The sequence below is a fragment of the Argiope bruennichi genome, chromosome X1, assembly GCF_947563725.1.
Source record: "Argiope bruennichi chromosome X1, qqArgBrue1.1, whole genome shotgun sequence".
In the NCBI taxonomy this organism is placed as follows: domain Eukaryota; kingdom Metazoa; phylum Arthropoda; class Arachnida; order Araneae; family Araneidae; genus Argiope; species Argiope bruennichi.
This window is the reverse complement of record NC_079162.1, coordinates 42200172-42222562: the sequence shown is the minus strand read 5'-3', so window position 1 is coordinate 42222562 and position 22391 is coordinate 42200172.

The following is a 22391-nucleotide window of genomic DNA, read 5'->3' as shown; positions in this document are numbered from 1 at the left end:
TGACTTGACAATAAATGAATAGTAAAATAAAAGGTTATGTAAAAGTTTGTGATAAAAGAATTATGTAAATCACTATTGATATGGAATATTAAGCAATATATAAGAAAGAATCAAGATTACTGTGCAACAAAATAAATATCTAAACTAATTAGCAAGTTAAAACTAAAGTAATTTCTGAAATATTAGGTCAATCTGTTTGCAAATGAGCAAAACCAATCAAAATATTTAAGCTATGAATGATATATTGTCCAGGTTAATATTCTTGTAAATCATTTATGGTCTATGGTATCATATAAAACATTAAAAAGAGTGAAAAACCTTGTAGGAGGGAAGATAATTTTCTAAATATTTAACAATACAAAAAGATTTTTGCAATATTAAGAGAAAGCTTTGCGTCAAAGCAACAAAAACAGACACACATGTTAAAAGTAAAATAAAATAATCAAAATTTGAAATAATTCCTTGAATATTAATACAATTATGAAGCAATTGTGTCAATGAAGTGGCAGTATGCAATTTGAATTCATAATTAAAAAATGAAACTGTGTGTTGAACATCAGATTGTATTACAATTTCAAATGTATATGTAATGTACAAATGAAGGACCCTTAATATTACAATGAAATAAAGCTGAATTTCTCAGGAATAAAAACTCAAACATGACTTGACACCAAATGAACAATAAATGACAGGTTATGTAAGGATTTGTGATGAAAGATTTATGTAAATCACTATTGATATGGAATGTTAAACAAAATAGAACAAAGAATCAAGGTTATTGTGAAAGAAAATAATTATTTAAACTAATTAGCAAGTTAAAACTAAAATAATTTCGAAAATATTAGGTCAAACGGGTTATGAATGAGCAAAACCAATCAAAAATTATAAGCTATGAATGAGATTTTGTCCAATGTAATATTTTTGTAAATCTTTTATGGTCCATGGTATCACATAAAATATTAAAAAGGGTGAAAAACCTTATAAAGGGGAAGATAAATTTCTAAATATTTAACAATACAAAAAGACTTTTGCAATATTAAAAGAAATCTTTGCCTCCAATCAATAAAATCACTCATCATGCTTCAAGAAAAGTGAACTAACCCTAATTTGAAATAATTCTTCTAATATTCATAAAATTATGTAGCAGTAGTGTCAATAAAATGGTAGTATGGAATTTGAGTCAATAATTAGAAAATGAAACTTTGTGTTGAACATTATTTGACATTACATTTTGAAATCAATATGTAATCTACATATTAAGAACGCTTAATATTGCAATGAAATAAAGCTGAATTTGTCAGGAATAAAAACTCCAACATGACTTGACAATAAATGAATAGTAAAATAAAAGGTTATGTAAAAGTTTGTGATAAAAGAATTATGTAAATCACTATTGATATGGAATATTAAGCAATATATAAGAAAGAATCAAGATTACTGTGCAACAAAATAAATATCTAAACTAATTAGCAAGTTAAAACTAAAGTAATTTCTGAAATATTAGGTCAATCTGTTTGCAAATGAGCAAAACCAATCAAAATATTTAAGCTATGAATGATATATTGTCCAGGTTAATATTCTTGTAAATCATTTATGGTCTATGGTATCATATAAAACATTAAAAAGAGTGAAAAACCTTGTAGGAGGGAAGATAATTTTCTAAATATTTAACAATACAAAAAGATTTTTGCAATATTAAGAGAAAGCTTTGCCTCAAAGCAACAAAAACAGACACACATGTTAAAAGTAAAATAAAATAATCAAAATTTGAAATAATTCCTTGAATATTAATACAATTATGAAGCAATTGTGTCAATGAAGTGGCAGTATGCAATTTGAATTCATAATTAAAAAATGAAACTGTTTGTTGAACATCAGATTGTATTACAATTTCAAATGTATATGTAATGTACAAATGACGGACCCTTAATATTGCAATGAAATAAAGCTGAATTTCTCAGGAATAAAAACTCAAACATGACTTGACACCAAATGAACAATAAATGACAGGTTATGTAAGGATTTGTGATAAAAGATTTATGTAAATCACTATTGATATGGAATGTTAAGCAAAATAGAACAAAGAATCAAGGTTATTGTGAAAGAAAATAATTATTTAAACTAATTAGCAAGTTAAAACTAAAATAATTTCGAAAATATTAGGTCAAACGGGTTATGAATGAGCAAAACCAATCAAAAATTATAAGCTATGAATGAGATTTTGTCCAATGTAATATTTTTGTAAATCTTTTATGGTCCATGGTATCACATAAAATATTAAAAAGGGTGAAAAACCTTATAAAGGGGAAGATAAATTTCTAAATATTTAACAATACAAAAAGACTTTTGCAATATTAAAAGAAATCTTTGCCTCCAATCAATAAAATCACTCATCATGCTTCAAGAAAAGTGAACTAACCCTAATTTGAAATAATTCTTCTAATATTCATAAAATTATGTAGCAGTAGTGTCAATAAAATGGTAGTATGGAATTTGAGTCAATAATTAGAAAATGAAACTTTGTGTTGAACATTATTTGACATTACATTTTGAAATCAATATGTAATCTACATATTAAGAACGCTTAATATTGCAATGAAATAAAGCTGAATTTGTCAGGAATAAAAACTCCAACATGACTTGACAATAAATGAATAGTAAAATAAAAGGTTATGTAAAAGTTTGTGATAAAAGAATTATGTAAATCACTATTGATATGGAATATTAAGCAATATATAAGAAAGAATCAAGATTACTGTGCAACAAAATAAATATCTAAACTAATTAGCAAGTTAAAACTAAAGTAATTTCTGAAATATTAGGTCAATCTGTTTGCAAATGAGCAAAACCAATCAAAATATTTAAGCTATGAATGATATATTGTCCAGGTTAATATTCTTGTAAATCATTTATGGTCTATGGTATCATATAAAACATTAAAAAGAGTGAAAAACCTTGTAGGAGGGAAGATAATTTTCTAAATATTTAACAATACAAAAAGATTTTTGCAATATTAAGAGAAAGCTTTGCGTCAAAGCAACAAAAACAGACACACATGTTAAAAGTAAAATAAAATAATCAAAATTTGAAATAATTCCTTGAATATTAATACAATTATGAAGCAATTGTGTCAATGAAGTGGCAGTATGCAATTTGAATTCATAATTAAAAAATGAAACTGTTTGTTGAACATCAGATTGTATTACAATTTCAATTGTATATGTAATGTACAAATGAAGGACCCTTAATATTACAATGAAATAAAGCTGAATTTCTCAGGAATAAAAACTCAAACATGACTCGACACCAAATGAACAATAAATGACAGGTTATGTAAGGATTTGTGATAAAAGATTTATGTAAATCACTATTGATATGGAATGTTAAGCAAAATCGAACAAAGAATCAAGGTTATTGTGAAAGAAAATAATTATTTAAACTAATTAGCAAGTTAAAACTAAAATAATTTCGAAAATATTAGGTCAAAGGGGTTATGAATGAGCAAAACCAATCAAAAATTATAAGCTATGAATGAGATTTTGTCCAATGTAATATTTTTGTAAATCTTTTATGGTCCATGGCATGACATAAAGTATTAAAAAGGGTGAAAAACCTTATAGAGGGGAAGATAAATTTCTAAATATTTAACAATACAAAAAGACTTTTGCAATATTAAAAGAAATCTTTGCCTCCAATCAATAAAATCACTCATCATGCTTCCAGAAAAGTGAACTAACCATAATTTGAAATAATTCTTCAAATATTCATAAAATTATGTAGCAGTAGTGTCAATAAAATGGTAGTATGGAATTTGAGTCAATAATTAGAAAATGAAACTTTGTGTTGAACATTATTTGACATTACATTTTGAAATCAATATGTAATCTACATATTAAGAACGCTTAATATTGCAATGAAATAAAGCTGAATTTGTCAGGAATAAAAACTCCAACATGACTTGACAATAAATGAACAGTAAAATAAAAGGTTATGTAAAAGTTTGTGATAAAAGAATTATGTAAATCACTATTGATATGGAATATTAAGCAATATATAAGAAAGAATCAAGATTACTGTGCAACAAAATAAATATCTAAACTAATTAGCAAGTTAAAACTAAAGTAATTTCTGAAATATTAGGTCAATCTGTTTGCAAATGAGCAAAACCAATCAAAATATTTAAGCTATGAATGATATATTGTCCAGGTTAATATTCTTGTAAATCATTTATGGTCTATGGTATCATATAAAACATTAAAAAGAGTGAAAAACCTTGTAGGAGGGAAGATAATTTTCTAAATATTTAACAATACAAAAAGATTTTTGCAATATTAAGAGAAAGCTTTGCCTCAAATCAACAAAAACAGACACACATGTTAAAAGTAAAATAAAATAATCAAAATTTGAAATAATTCCTTGAATATTAATACAATTATGAAGCAATTGTGTCAATGAAGTGGCAGTATGCAATTTGAATTCATAATTAAAAAATGAAACTGTTTGTTGAACATCAGATTGTATTACAATTTCAATTGTATATGTAATGTACAAATGACGGACCCTTAATATTACAATGAAATAAAGCTGAATTTCTCAGGAATAAAAACTCAAACATGACTCGACACCAAATGAACAATAAATGACAGGTTATGTAAGGATTTGTGATAAAAGATTTATGTAAATCACTATTGATATGGAATGTTAAGCAAAATAGAACAAAGAATCAAGGTTATTGTGAAAGAAAATAATTATTTAAACTAATTAGCAAGTTAAAACTAAAATAATTTCGAAAATATTAGGTCAAACGGGTTATGAATGAGCAAAACCAATCAAAAATTATAAGCTATGAATGAGATTTTGTCCAATGTAATATTTTTGTAAATCTTTTATGGTCCATGGAATCACATAAAATATTAAAAAGGGTGAAAAACCTTATAAAGGGGAAGATAAATTTCTTAATATTTAACAATACAAAAAGACTTTTGCAATATTAAAAGAAATCTTTGCCTCCAATCAATAAAATCACTCATCATGCTTCAAGAAAAGTGAACTAACCCTAATTTGAAATAATTCTTCAAATATTCATAAAATTATGTAGCAGTAGTGTCAATAAAATGGTAGTATGGAATTTGAGTCAATAATTAGAAAATGAAACTTTGTGTTGAACATTATTTGACATTACATTTTGAAATCAATATGTAATCTACATATTAAGAACGCTTAATATTGCAATGAAATAAAGCTGAATTTGTCAGGAATAAAAACTCCAAAATGACTTGACAATAAATGAACTGTAAAATAAAAGGTTATGTAAAAGTTTGTGATAAAAGAATTATGTAAATCACTATTGATATGGAATATTAAGCAATATATAAGAAAGAATCAAGATTACTGTGCAACAAAATAAATATCTAAACTAATTAGCAAGTTAAAACTAAAGTAATTTCTGAAATATTAGGTCAATCTGTTTGCAAATGAGCAAAACCAATCAAAATATTTAAGCTATGAATGATATATTGTCCAGGTTAATATTCTTGTAAATCATTTATGGTCTATGGTATCATATAAAACATTAAAAAGAGTGAAAAACCTTGTAGGAGGGAAGATAATTTTCTAAATATTTAACAATACAAAAAGATTTTTGCAATATTAAGAGAAAGCTTTGCCTCAAAGCAACAAAAACAGACACACATGTTAAAAGTAAAATAAAATAATCAAAATTTGAAATAATTCCTTGAATATTAATACAATTATGAAGCAATTGTGTCAATGAAGTGGCAGTATGCAATTTGAATTCATAATTAAAAAATGAAACTGTTTGTTGAACATCAGATTGTATTACAATTTCAAATGTATATGTAATGTACAAATGACGGACCCTTAATATTGCAATGAAATAAAGCTGAATTTCTCAGGAATAAAAACTCAAACATGACTTGACACCAAATGAACAATAAATGACAGGTTATGTAAGGATTTGTGATAAAAGATTTATGTAAATCACTATTGATATGGAATGTTAAGCAAAATAGAACAAAGAATCAAGGTTATTGTGAAAGAAAATAATTATTTAAACTAATTAGCAAGTTAAAACTAAAATAATTTCGAAAATATTAGGTCAAACGGGTTATGAATGAGCAAAACCAATCAAAAATTATAAGCTATGAATGAGATTTTGTCCAATGTAATATTTTTGTAAATCTTTTATGGTCCATGGTATCACATAAAATATTAAAAAGGGTGAAAAACCTTATAAAGGGGAAGATAAATTTCTAAATATTTAACAATACAAAAAGACTTTTGCAATATTAAAAGAAATCTTTGCCTCCAATCAATAAAATCACTCATCATGCTTCAAGAAAAGTGAACTAACCCTAATTTGAAATAATTCTTCTAATATTCATAAAATTATGTAGCAGTAGTGTCAATAAAATGGTAGTATGGAATTTGAGTCAATAATTAGAAAATGAAACTTTGTGTTGAACATTATTTGACATTACATTTTGAAATCAATATGTAATCTACATATTAAGAACGCTTAATATTGCAATGAAATAAAGCTGAATTTGTCAGGAATAAAAACTCCAACATGACTTGACAATAAATGAATAGTAAAATAAAAGGTTATGTAAAAGTTTGTGATAAAAGAATTATGTAAATCACTATTGATATGGAATATTAAGCAATATATAAGAAAGAATCAAGATTACTGTGCAACAAAATAAATATCTAAACTAATTAGCAAGTTAAAACTAAAGTAATTTCTGAAATATTAGGTCAATCTGTTTGCAAATGAGCAAAACCAATCAAAATATTTAAGCTATGAATGATATATTGTCCAGGTTAATATTCTTGTAAATCATTTATGGTCTATGGTATCATATAAAACATTAAAAAGAGTGAAAAACCTTGTAGGAGGGAAGATAATTTTCTAAATATTTAACAATACAAAAAGATTTTTGCAATATTAAGAGAAAGCTTTGCGTCAAAGCAACAAAAACAGACACACATGTTAAAAGTAAAATAAAATAATCAAAATTTGAAATAATTCCTTGAATATTAATACAATTATGAAGCAATTGTGTCAATGAAGTGGCAGTATGCAATTTGAATTCATAATTAAAAAATGAAACTGTTTGTTGAACATCAGATTGTATTACAATTTCAATTGTATATGTAATGTACAAATGAAGGACCCTTAATATTACAATGAAATAAAGCTGAATTTCTCAGGAATAAAAACTCAAACATGACTCGACACCAAATGAACAATAAATGACAGGTTATGTAAGGATTTGTGATAAAAGATTTATGTAAATCACTATTGATATGGAATGTTAAGCAAAATCGAACAAAGAATCAAGGTTATTGTGAAAGAAAATAATTATTTAAACTAATTAGCAAGTTAAAACTAAAATAATTTCGAAAATATTAGGTCAAAGGGGTTATGAATGAGCAAAACCAATCAAAAATTATAAGCTATGAATGAGATTTTGTCCAATGTAATATTTTTGTAAATCTTTTATGGTCCATGGCATGACATAAAGTATTAAAAAGGGTGAAAAACCTTATAGAGGGGAAGATAAATTTCTAAATATTTAACAATACAAAAAGACTTTTGCAATATTAAAAGAAATCTTTGCCTCCAATCAATAAAATCACTCATCATGCTTCCAGAAAAGTGAACTAACCATAATTTGAAATAATTCTTCAAATATTCATAAAATTATGTAGCAGTAGTGTCAATAAAATGGTAGTATGGAATTTGAGTCAATAATTAGAAAATGAAACTTTGTGTTGAACATTATTTGACATTACATTTTGAAATCAATATGTAATCTACATATTAAGAACGCTTAATATTGCAATGAAATAAAGCTGAATTTGTCAGGAATAAAAACTCCAACATGACTTGACAATAAATGAACAGTAAAATAAAAGGTTATGTAAAAGTTTGTGATAAAAGAATTATGTAAATCACTATTGATATGGAATATTAAGCAATATATAAGAAAGAATCAAGATTACTGTGCAACAAAATAAATATCTAAACTAATTAGCAAGTTAAAACTAAAGTAATTTCTGAAATATTAGGTCAATCTGTTTGCAAATGAGCAAAACCAATCAAAATATTTAAGCTATGAATGATATATTGTCCAGGTTAATATTCTTGTAAATCATTTATGGTCTATGGTATCATATAAAACATTAAAAAGAGTGAAAAACCTTGTAGGAGGGAAGATAATTTTCTAAATATTTAACAATACAAAAAGATTTTTGCAATATTAAGAGAAAGCTTTGCCTCAAATCAACAAAAACAGACACACATGTTAAAAGTAAAATAAAATAATCAAAATTTGAAATAATTCCTTGAATATTAATACAATTATGAAGCAATTGTGTCAATGAAGTGGCAGTATGCAATTTGAATTCATAATTAAAAAATGAAACTGTTTGTTGAACATCAGATTGTATTACAATTTCAATTGTATATGTAATGTACAAATGACGGACCCTTAATATTACAATGAAATAAAGCTGAATTTCTCAGGAATAAAAACTCAAACATGACTCGACACCAAATGAACAATAAATGACAGGTTATGTAAGGATTTGTGATAAAAGATTTATGTAAATCACTATTGATATGGAATGTTAAGCAAAATAGAACAAAGAATCAAGGTTATTGTGAAAGAAAATAATTATTTAAACTAATTAGCAAGTTAAAACTAAAATAATTTCGAAAATATTAGGTCAAACGTGTTATGAATGAGCAAAACCAATCAAAAATTATAAGCTATGAATGAGATTTTGTCCAATGTAATATTTTTGTAAATCTTTTATGGTCCATGGAATCACATAAAATATTAAAAAGGGTGAAAAACCTTATAAAGGGGAAGATAAATTTCTTAATATTTAACAATACAAAAAGACTTTTGCAATATTAAAAGAAATCTTTGCCTCCAATCAATAAAATCACTCATCATGCTTCAAGAAAAGTGAACTAACCCTAATTTGAAATAATTCTTCAAATATTCATAAAATTATGTAGCAGTAGTGTCAATAAAATGGTAGTATGGAATTTGAGTCAATAATTAGAAAATGAAACTTTGTGTTGAACATTATTTGACATTACATTTTGAAATCAATATGTAATCTACATATTAAGAACGCTTAATATTGCAATGAAATAAAGCTGAATTTGTCAGGAATAAAAACTCCAAAATGACTTGACAATAAATGAACTGTAAAATAAAAGGTTATGTAAAAGTTTGTGATAAAAGAATTATGTAAATCACTATTGATATGGAATATTAAGCAATATATAAGAAAGAATCAAGATTACTGTGCAACAAAATAAATATCTAAACTAATTAGCAAGTTAAAACTAAAGTAATTTCTGAAATATTAGGTCAATCTGTTTGCAAATGAGCAAAATCAATCAAAATATTTAAGCTATGAATGATATATTGTCCAGGTTAATATTCTTGTAAATCATTTATGGTCTATGGTATCATATAAAACATTAAAAAGAGGGAAAAACCTTGTAGGAGGGAAGATAATTTTCTAAATATTTAACAATACAAAAAGATTTTTGCAATATTAAGAGAAAGCTTTGCCTCAAAGCAACAAAAACAGACACACATGTTAAAAGTAAAATAAAATAATCAAAATTTGAAATAATTCCTTGAATATTAATACAATTATGAAGCAATTGTGTCAATGAAGTGGCAGTATGCAATTTGAATTCATAATTAAAAAATGAAACTGTTTGTTGAACATCAGATTGTATTACAATTTCAAATGTATATGTAATGTACAAATGACGGACCCTTAATATTGCAATGAAATAAAGCTGAATTTCTCAGGAATAAAAATTCAAACATGACTTGACACCAAATGAACAATAAATGACAGGTTATGTAAGGATTTGTGATAAAAGATTTATGTAAATCACTATTGATATGGAATGTTAAGCAAAATAGAAGAAAGAATCAACGTTATTGTGAAAGAAAATAATTATTTAAACTAATTAGCAAGTTAAAACTAAAATAATTTCGAAAATATTAGGTCAATCGGGTTATGAATGAGCAAAACCAATCAAAAATTATAAGCTATGAATGAGATTTTGTCCAATGTAATATTTTTGTAAATCTTTTATGGTCCATGGCATGACATAAAGTATTAAAAAGGGTGAAAAACCTTATAGAGGGGAAGATAAATTTCTAAATATTTAACAATACAAAAAGACTTTTGCAATATTAAAAGAAATCTTTGCCTCCAATCAATAAAATCACTCATCATGCTTCAAGAAAAGTGAACTAACCATAATTTGAAATAATTCTTCAAATATTCATAAAATTATGTAGCAGTAGTGTCAATAAAATGGTAGTATGGAATTTGAGTCAATAATTAGAAAATGAAACTTTGTGTTGAACATTATTTGACATTACATTTTGAAATCAATATGTAATCTACATATTAAGAACGCTTAATATTGCAATGAAATAAAGCTGAATTTGTCAGGAATAAAAACTCCAACATGACTTGACAATAAATGAACAGTAAAATAAAAGGTTATGTAAAAGTTTGTGATAAAAGAATTATGTAAATCACTATTGATATGGAATATTAAGCAATATATAAGAAAGAATCAAGATTACTGTGCAACAAAATAAATATCTAAACTAATTAGCAAGTTAAAACTAAAGTAATTTCTGAAATATTAGGTCAATCTGTTTGCAAATGAGCAAAACCAATCAAAATATTTAAGCTATGAATGATATATTGTCCAGGTTAATATTCTTGTAAATCATTTATGGTCTATGGTATCATATAAAACATTAAAAAGAGTGAAAAACCTTGTAGGAGGGAAGATAATTTTCTAAATATTTAACAATACAAAAAGATTTTTGCAATATTAAGAGAAAGCTTTGCCTCAAATCAACAAAAACAGACACACATGTTAAAAGTAAAATAAAATAATCAAAATTTGAAATAATTCCTTGAATATTAATACAATTATGAAGCAATTGTGTCAATGAAGTGGCAGTATGCAATTTGAATTCATAATTAAAAAATGAAACTGTTTGTTGAACATCAGATTGTATTACAATTTCAATTGTATATGTAATGTACAAATGACGGACCCTTAATATTACAATGAAATAAAGCTGAATTTCTCAGGAATAAAAACTCAAACATGACTCGACACCAAATGAACAATAAATGACAGGTTATGTAAGGATTTGTGATAAAAGATTTATGTAAATCACTATTGATATGGAATGTTAAGCAAAATAGAACAAAGAATCAAGGTTATTGTGAAAGAAAATAATTATTTAAACTAATTAGCAAGTTAAAACTAAAATAATTTCGAAAATATTAGGTCAAACGTGTTATGAATGAGCAAAACCAATCAAAAATTATAAGCTATGAATGAGATTTTGTCCAATGTAATATTTTTGTAAATCTTTTATGGTCCATGGAATCACATAAAATATTAAAAAGGGTGAAAAACCTTATAAAGGGGAAGATAAATTTCTTAATATTTAACAATACAAAAAGACTTTTGCAATATTAAAAGAAATCTTTGCCTCCAATCAATAAAATCACTCATCATGCTTCAAGAAAAGTGAACTAACCCTAATTTGAAATAATTCTTCAAATATTCATAAAATTATGTAGCAGTAGTGTCAATAAAATGGTAGTATGGAATTTGAGTCAATAATTAGAAAATGAAACTTTGTGTTGAACATTATTTGACATTACATTTTGAAATCAATATGTAATCTACATATTAAGAACGCTTAATATTGCAATGAAATAAAGCTGAATTTGTCAGGAATAAAAACTCCAAAATGACTTGACAATAAATGAACTGTAAAATAAAAGGTTATGTAAAAGTTTGTGATAAAAGAATTATGTAAATCACTATTGATATGGAATATTAAGCAATATATAAGAAAGAATCAAGATTACTGTGCAACAAAATAAATATCTAAACTAATTAGCAAGTTAAAACTAAAGTAATTTCTGAAATATTAGGTCAATCTGTTTGCAAATGAGCAAAATCAATCAAAATATTTAAGCTATGAATGATATATTGTCCAGGTTAATATTCTTGTAAATCATTTATGGTCTATGGTATCATATAAAACATTAAAAAGAGGGAAAAACCTTGTAGGAGGGAAGATAATTTTCTAAATATTTAACAATACAAAAAGATTTTTGCAATATTAAGAGAAAGCTTTGCCTCAAAGCAACAAAAACAGACACACATGTTAAAAGTAAAATAAAATAATCAAAATTTGAAATAATTCCTTGAATATTAATACAATTATGAAGCAATTGTGTCAATGAAGTGGCAGTATGCAATTTGAATTCATAATTAAAAAATGAAACTGTTTGTTGAACATCAGATTGTATTACAATTTCAAATGTATATGTAATGTACAAATGACGGACCCTTAATATTGCAATGAAATAAAGCTGAATTTCTCAGGAATAAAAACTCAAACATGACTTGACACCAAATGAACAATAAATGACAGGTTATGTAAGGATTTGTGATAAAAGATTTATGTAAATCACTATTGATATGGAATGTTAAGCAAAATAGAAGAAAGAATCAACGTTATTGTGAAAGAAAATAATTATTTAAACTAATTAGCAAGTTAAAACTAAAATAATTTCGAAAATATTAGGTCAATCGGGTTATGAATGAGCAAAACCAATCAAAAATTATAAGCTATGAATGAGATTTTGTCCAATGTAATATTTTTGTAAATCTTTTATGGTCCATGGCATGACATAAAGTATTAAAAAGGGTGAAAAACCTTATAGAGGGGAAGATAAATTTCTAAATATTTAACAATACAAAAAGACTTTTGCAATATTAAAAGAAATCTTTGCCTCCAATCAATAAAATCACTCATCATGCTTCAAGAAAAGTGAACTAACCATAATTTGAAATAATTCTTCAAATATTCATAAAATTATGTAGCAGTAGTGTCAATAAAATGGTAGTATGGAATTTGAGTCAATAATTAGAAAATGAAACTTTGTGTTGAACATTATTTGACATTACATTTTGAAATCAATATGTAATCTACATATTAAGAACGCTTAATATTGCAATGAAATAAAGCTGAATTTGTCAGGAATAAAAACTCCAACATGACTTGACAATAAATGAACAGTAAAATAAAAGGTTATGTAAAAGTTTGTGATAAAAGAATTATGTAAATCACTATTGATATGGAATATTAAGCAATATATAAGAAAGAATCAAGATTACTGTGCAACAAAATAAATATCTAAACTAATTAGCAAGTTAAAACTAAAGTAATTTCTGAAATATTAGGTCAATCTGTTTGCAAATGAGCAAAACCAATCAAAATATTTAAGCTATGAATGATATATTGTCCAGGTTAATATTCTTGTAAATCATTTATGGTCTATGGTATCATATAAAACATTAAAAAGAGTGAAAAACCTTGTAGGAGGGAAGATAATTTTCTAAATATTTAACAATACAAAAAGATTTTTGCAATATTAAGAGAAAGCTTTGCCTCAAAGCAACAAAAACAGACACACATGTTAAAAGTAAAATAAAATAATCAAAATTTGAAATAATTCCTTGAATATTAATACAATTATGAAGCAATTGTGTCAATGAAGTGGCAGTATGCAATTTGAATTCATAATTAAAAAATGAAACTGTTTGTTGAACATCAGATTGTATTACAATTTCAAATCTATATGTAATGTACAAATGAAGGACCCTTAATATTACAATGAAATAAAGCTGAATTTCTCAGGAATAAAAACTCAAACATGACTCGACACCAAATGAACAATAAATGACAGGTTATGTAAGGATTTGTGATAAAAGATTTATGTAAATCACTATTGATATGGAATGTTAAGCAAAATAGAACAAAGAATCAAGGTTATTGTGAAAGAAAATAATTATTTAAACTAATTAGCAAGTTAAAACTAAAATAATTTCGAAAATATTAGGTCAAACGGGTTATGAATGAGCAAAACCAATCAAAAATTATAAGCTATGAATGAGATTTTGTCCAATGTAATATTTTTGTAAATCTTTTATGGTCCATGGTATCACATAAAATATTAAAAAGGGTGAAAAACCTTATAAAGGGGAAGATAAATTTCTTAATATTTAACAATACAAAAAGACTTTTGGAATATTAAAGGAAATCTTTGCCTCCAATCAATAAAATCACTCATCATGCTTCAAGAAAAGTGAACTAACCCTAATTTGAAATAATTCTTCAAATATTCATAAAATTATGTAGCAGTAGTGTCAATAAAATAGTAGTATGGAATTTGAGTCAATAATTAGAAAATGAAACTTTGTGTTGAACATTATTTGACATTACATTTTGAAATCAATATGTAATCTACATATTAAGAACGCTTAATATTGCAATGAAATAAAGCTGAATTTGTCAGGAATAAAAACTCCAACATGACTTGGCAATAAATGAACAGTAAAATAAAAGGTTATGTAAAAGTTTGTGATAAAAGAATTATGTAAATCACTATTGATATGGAATATTAAGCAATATATAAGAAAGAATCAAGATTACTGTGCAACAAAATAAATATCTAAACTAATTAGCAAGTTAAAACTAAAGTAATTTCTGAAATATTAGGTCAATCTGTTTGCAAATGAGCAAAACCAATCAAAATATTTAAGCTATGAATGATATATTGTCCAGGTTAATATTCTTGTAAATCATTTATGGTCTATGGTATCATATAAAACATTAAAAAGAGTGAAAAACCTTGTAGGAGGGAAGATAATTTTCTGAATATTTAACAATACAAAAAGATTTTTGCAATATTACGAGAAAGCTTTGCCTCAAAGCAACAAAAACAGACACACATGTTAAAAGTAAAATAAAATAATCAAAATTTGAAATAATTCCTTGAATATTAATACAATTATGAAGCAATTGTGTCAATGAAGTGGCAGTATGCAATTTGAATTCATAATTAAAAAATGAAACTGTGTGTTGAACATCAGATTGTATTACAATTTCAAATGTATATGTAATGTACAAATGAAGGACCCTTAATATTACAATGAAATAAAGCTGAATTTCTCAGGAATAAAAACTCAAACATGACTTGACACCAAATGAACAATAAATGACAGGTTATGTAAGGATTTGTGATAAAAGATTTATGTAAATCACTATTGATATGGAATGTTAAGCAAAATAGAAGAAAGAATCAAGGTTATTGTGAAAGAAAATAATTATTTAAACTAATTAGCAAGTTAAAACTAAAATAATTTCGAAAATATTAGGTCAAACGGGTTATGAATGAGCAAAACCAATAAAAAATTATAAGCTATGAATGAGATTTTGTCCAATGTAATATTTTTGTAAATCTTTTATGGTCCATGGTATCACATAAAATATTAAAAAGGGTGAAAAACCTTATAAAGGGGAAGATAAATTTCTAAATATTTAACAATACAAAAAGACTTTTGCAATATTAAAAGAAATCTTTGACTCCAATCAATAAAATCACTCATCATGCTTCAAGAAAAGTGAACTAACCTTAATTTGAAATAATTCTTCAAATATTCATAAAATTATGTAGCAGTAGTGTCAATAAAATGGTAGTATGGAATTTGAGTCAATAATTAGAAAATGAAACTTTGTGTTGAACATTATTTGACATTACATTTTGAAATCAATATGTAATCTACATATTAAGAACGCTTAATATTGCAATGAAATAAAGCTGAATTTGTCAGGAATAAAAACTCCAACATGACTTGACAATAAATGAACAGTAAAATAAAAGGTTATGTAAAAGTTTGTGATAAAAGAATTATGTAAATCACTATTGATATGGAATATTAAGCAATATATAAGAAAGAATCAAGATTACTGTGCAACAAAATAAATATCTAAACTAATTAGCAAGTTAAAACTAAAGTAATTTCTGAAATATTAGGTCAATCTGTTTGCAAATGAGCAAAACCAATCAAAATATTTAAGCTATGAATGATATATTGTCCAGGTTAATATTCTTGTAAATCATTTATGGTCTATGGTATCATATAAAACATTAAAAAGAGTGAAAAACCTTGTAGGAGGGAAGATAATTTTCTAAATATTTAACAATACAAAAAGATTTTTGCAATATTAAGAGAAAGCTTTGCCTCAAAGCAACAAAACAGACACACATGTTAAAAGTAAAATAAAATAATCAAAATTTGAAATAATTCCTTGAATATTAATACAATTATGAAGCAATTGTGTCAATGAAGTGGCAGTATGCAATTTGAATTCATAATTAAAAAATGAAACTGTGTGTTGAACATCAGATTGTATTACAATTTCAAATCTATATGTAATGTACAAATGAAGGACCCTTAATATTACAATGAAATAAAGCTGAATTTCTCAGGAATAAAAACTCAAACATGACTCGACACCAAATGAACAATAAATGACAGGTTATGTAAGGATTTGTGATAAAAGATTTATGTAAATCACTATTGATATGGAATGTTAAGCAAAATAGAAGAAAGAATCAAGGTTATTGTGAAAGAAAATAATTATTTAAACTAATTAGCAAGTTAAAACTAAAATAATTTCGAAAATATTAGGTCAAACGGGTTATGAATGAGCAAAACCAATCAAAAATTATAAGCTATGAATGAGATTTTGTCCAATGTAATATTTTTGTAAATCTTTTATGGTCCATGGTATCACATAAAATATTAAAAAGGGTGAAAAACCTTATAAAGGGGAAGATAAATTTCTAAATATTTAACAATACAAAAAGACTTTTGCAATATTAAAAGAAATCTTTGCCTCCAATCAATAAAATCACTCATCATGCTTCAAGAAAAGTGAACTAACCCTAATTTGAAATAATTTTTCAAATATTCATAAAATTATGTAGCAGTAGTGTCAATAAAATGGTAGTATGGAGTTTGAGTCAATAATTAGAAAATGAAACTTTGTGTTGAACATTATTTGACATTACATTTTGAAATCAATATGTAATCTACATATTAAGAACGCTTAATATTGCAATGAAATAAAGCTGAATTTGTCAGGAATAAAAACTCCAACATGACTTGACAATAAATGAACAGTAAAATAAAAGGTTATGTAAAAGTTTGTGATAAAAGAATTATGTAAATCACTATTGATATGGAATATTAAGCAATATATAAGAAAGAATCAAGATTACTGTGCAACAAAATAAATATCTAAACTAATTAGCAAGTTAAAACTAAAGTAATTTCTGAAATATTAGGTCAATCTGTTTGCAAATGAGCAAAACCAATCAAAATATTTAAGCTATGAATGATATATTGTCCAGGTTAATATTCTTGTAAATCATTTATGGTCTATGGTATCATATAAAACATTAAAAAGAGTGAAAAACCTTGTAGGAGGGAAGATAATTTTCTAAATATTTAACAATACAAAAAGATTTTTGCAATATTACGAGAAAGCTTTGCCTCAAAGCAACAAAAACAGACACACATGTTAAAAGTAAAATAAAATAATCAAAATTTGAAATAATTCCTTGAATATTAATACAATTATGAAGCAATTGTGTCAATGAAGTGGCAGTATGCACTTTGAATTCATAATTAAAAAATGAAACTGTGTGTTGAACATCAGATTGTATTACAATTTCAATTGTATATGTAATGTACAAATGAAGGACCCTTAATATTACAATGAAATAAAGCTGAATTTCTCAGGAATAAAAACTCAAACATGACTTGACACCAAATGAACAGTAAATGACAGGTTATGTAAGGATTTGTGATAAAAGATTTATGTAAATCACTATTGATATGGAATGTTAAGCAAAATAGAAGAAAGAATCAAGGTTATTGTGAAAGAAAATAATTATTTAAACTAATTAGCAAGTTAAAACTAAAATAATTTCGAAAATATTAGGTCAATCGGGTTATGAATGAGCAAAACCAATCAAATATTATAAGCTATGAATGAGATTTTGTCCAATGTAATATTTTTGTAAATCTTTTATGGTCCATGGCATGACATAAAGTATTAAAAAGGGTGAAAAACCTTATAGAGGGGAAGATAAATTTCTAAATATTTAACAATACAAAAAGACTTTTGCAATATTAAAAGAAATCTTTGCCTCCAATCAATAAAATCACTCATCATGCTTCAAGAAAAGTGAACTAACCCTAATTTGAAATAATTCTTCAAATATTCATAAAATTATGTAGCAGTAGTGTCAATAAAATGGTAGTATGGAATTTGAGTCAATAATTAGAAAATGAAACTTTGTGTTGAACATTATTTGACATTACATTTTGAAATCAATATGTAATCTACATATTAAGAACGCTTAATATTGCAATGAAATAAAGCTGAATTTGTCAGGAATAAAAACTCCAACATGACTTGACAATAAATGAATAGTAAAATAAAAGGTTATGTAAAAGTTTGTGATAAAAGAATTATGTAAATCACTATTGATATGGAATATTAAGCAATATATAAGAAAGAATCAAGATTACTGTGCAACAAAATAAATATCTAAACTAATTAGCAAGTTAAAACTAAAGTAATTTCTGAAATATTAGGTCAATCTGTTTGCAAATGAGCAAAACCAATCAAAATATTTAAGCTATGAATGATATATTGTCCAGGTTAATATTCTTGTAAATCATTTATGGTCTATGGTATCATATAAAACATTAAAAAGAGTGAAAAACCTTGTAGGAGGGAAGATAATTTTCTAAATATTTAACAATACAAAAAGATTTTTGCAATATTAAGAGAAAGCTTTGCCTCAAAGCAACAAAAACAGACACACATGTTAAAAGTAAAATAAAATAATAGAAATTTGAAATAATTCCTTGAATATTAATACAATTATGAAGCAATTGTGTCAATGAAGTGGCAGTATGCAATTTGAATTCATAATTAAAAAATGAAACTGTGTGTTGAACATCAGATTGTATTACAATTTCAAATCTATATGTAATGTACAAATGAAGGACCCTTAATATTACAATGAAATAAAGCTGAATTTCTCAGGAATAAAAACTCAAACATGACTTGACACCAAATGAACAATAAATGACAGGTTATGTAAGGATTTGTGATAAAAGATTTATGTAAATCACTATTGATATGGAATGTTAAGCAAAATAGAAGAAAGAATCAAGGTTATTGTGAAAGAAAATAATATTTAAACTAATTAGCAAGTTAAAACTAAAATAATTTCGAAAATATTAGGTCAATCGGGTTATGAATGAGCAAAACCAATCAAAAATTATAAGCTATGAATGAGATTTTGTCCAATGTAATATTTTTGTAAATCTTTTATGGTCCATGGCATGACATAAAGTATTAAAAAGGGTGAAAAACCTTATAGAAGGGAAGATAAATTTCTAAATACTTAACAATACAAAAAGACTTTTGCAATATTAAAAGAAATCTTTGCCTCCAATCAATAAAATCACTCATCATGCTTCAAGAAATGTGAACCAACCCAAATTTGAAATAATTCTTCAAATATTCATAAAATTATGTAGCAGTAGTGTCAATAAAATGGTAGTATGGAATTTGAGTCAATAATTAGAAAATGAAACTTTGTGTTGAACATTATTTGACATTACATTTTGAAATCAATATGTAATCTACATATTAAGAACGCTTAATATTGCAATGAAATAAAGCTGAATTTGTCAGGAATAAAAACTCCAACATGACTTGACAATAAATGAACAGTAAAATAAAAGGTTATGTAAAAGTTTGTGATAAAAGAATTATGTAAATCACTATTGATATGGAATATTAAGCAATATATAAGAAAGAATCAAGATTACTGTGCAACAAAATAAATATCTAAACTAATTAGCAAGTTAAAACTAAAGTAATTTCTGAAATATTAGGTCAATCTGTTTGCAAATGAGCAAAACCAATCAAAATATTTAAGCTATGAATGATATATTGTCCAGGTTAATATTCTTGTAAATCATTTATGGTCTATGGTATCATATAAAACATTAAAAGGAGTGAAAAACCTTGTAGGAGGGAAGATAATTTTCTAAATATTTAACAATACAAAAAGATTTTTGCAATATTAAGAGAAAGCTTTGCCTCAAAGCAACAAAAACAGACACACATGTAAAAAGTAAAATAAAATAATCAAAATTTGAAATAATTCTTTGAATATTAATACAATTATGAAGCAATTGTGTCAATGAAGTGGCAGTATGCAATTTGAATTCATAATTAAAAAATGAAACTGTGTGTTGAACATCAGATTGTATTACAATTTCAAATCTATATGTAATGTACAAATGAAGGACCCTTAATATTACAATGAAATAAAGCTGAATTTCTCAGGAATAAAAACTCAAACATGACTTGACACCAAATGAACAATAAATGACAGGTTATGTAAGGATTTGTGATAAAAGATTTATGTAAATCACTATTGATATGGAATGTTAAGCAAAATAGAAGAAAGAATCAAGGTTATTGTGAAAGAAAATAATTATTTAAACTAATTAGCAAGTTAAAACTAAAATAATTTCGAAAATATTAGGTCAATCGGGTTATGAATGAGCAAAACCAATCAAATATTATAAGCTATGAATGAGATTTTGTCCAATGTAATATTTTTGTAAATCTTTTATGGTCCATGGCATGACATAAAGTATTAAAAAGGGTGAAAAACCTTATAGAGGGGAAGATAAATTTCTAAATATTTAACGATACAAAAAGACTTTTGCAATATTAAAAGAAATCTTTGCCTCCAATCAATAAAATCACTCATCATGCTTCAAGAAATGTGAACTAACCCTAATTTGAAATAATTCTTCAAATATTCATAAAATTATGTAGCAGTAGTGTCAATAAAATGGTAGTATGGAATTTGAGTCAATAATTAGAAAATGAAACTTTGTGTTGAACATTATTTGACATTACATTTTGAAATCAATATGTAATCTACATATTAAGAACGCTTAATATTGCAATGAAATAAAGCTGAATTTGTCAGGAATAAAAACTCCAACATGACTTGACAATAAATGAACAGTAAAATAAAAGGTTATGTAAAAGTTTGTGATAAAAGAATTATGTAAATCACTATTGATATGGAATATTAAGCAATATATAAGAAAGAATCAAGATTACTGTGCAACAAAATAAATATCTAAACTAATTAGCAAGTTAAAACTAAAGTAATTTCTGAAATATTAGGTCAATCTGTTTGCAAATGAGCAAAACCAATCAAAATATTTAAGCTATGAATGATATATTGTCCAGGTTAATATTCTTGTAAATCATTTATGGTCTATGGTATCATATAAAACATTAAAAAGAGTGAAAAACCTTGTAGGAGGGAAGATAATTTTCTAAATATTTAACAATACAAAAAGATTTTTGCAATATTAAGAGAAAGCTTTGCCTCAAAGCAACAAAAACAGACACACATGTTAAAAGTAAAATAAAATAATCAAAATTTGAAATAATTCCTTGAATATTAATACAATTATGAAGCAATTGTGTCAATGAAGTGGCAGTATGCAATTTGAATTCATAATTAAAAAATGAAACTGTGTGTTGAACATCAGATTGTATTACAATTTCAAATGTATATGTAATGTACAAATGAAGGACCCTTAATATTACAATGAAATAAAGATGAATTTCTCAGGAATAAAAACTCAAACATGACTTGACACCAAAGGAACAATAAATGACAGGTTATGTAAGGATTTGTGATAAAAGATTTATGTAAATCACTATTGATATGGAATGTTAAGCAAAATAGAAGAAAGAAACAAGGTTATTGTGAAAGAAAATAATTATTTAAACTAATTAGCAAGTTAAAACTAAAATAATTTCGAAAATATTAGGTCAAACGGGTTATGAATGAGCAAAACCAATCAAAAATTATAAGCTATGAATGAGATTTTGTCCAATGTAATATTTTTGTAAATCTTTTATGGTCCATGGTATCACATAAAATATTAAAAAGGGTGAAAAACCTTATAAAGGGGAAGATAAATTTCTAAATATTTAACAATACAAAAAGACTTTTGCAATATTAAAAGAAATCTTTGCCTCCAATCAATAAAATCACTCATCATGCTTCAAGAAAAGTGAACTAACCATAATTTGAAATAATTCTTCAAATATTCATAAAATTATGTAGCAGTAGTGTCAATAAAATGGTAGTATGGAATTTGAGTCAATAATTAGAAAATGAAACTTTGTGTTGAACATTATTTGACATTACATTTTGAAATCAATATGTAATCTACATATTAAGAACGCTTAATATTGCAATGAAATAAAGCTGAATTTGTCAGGAAT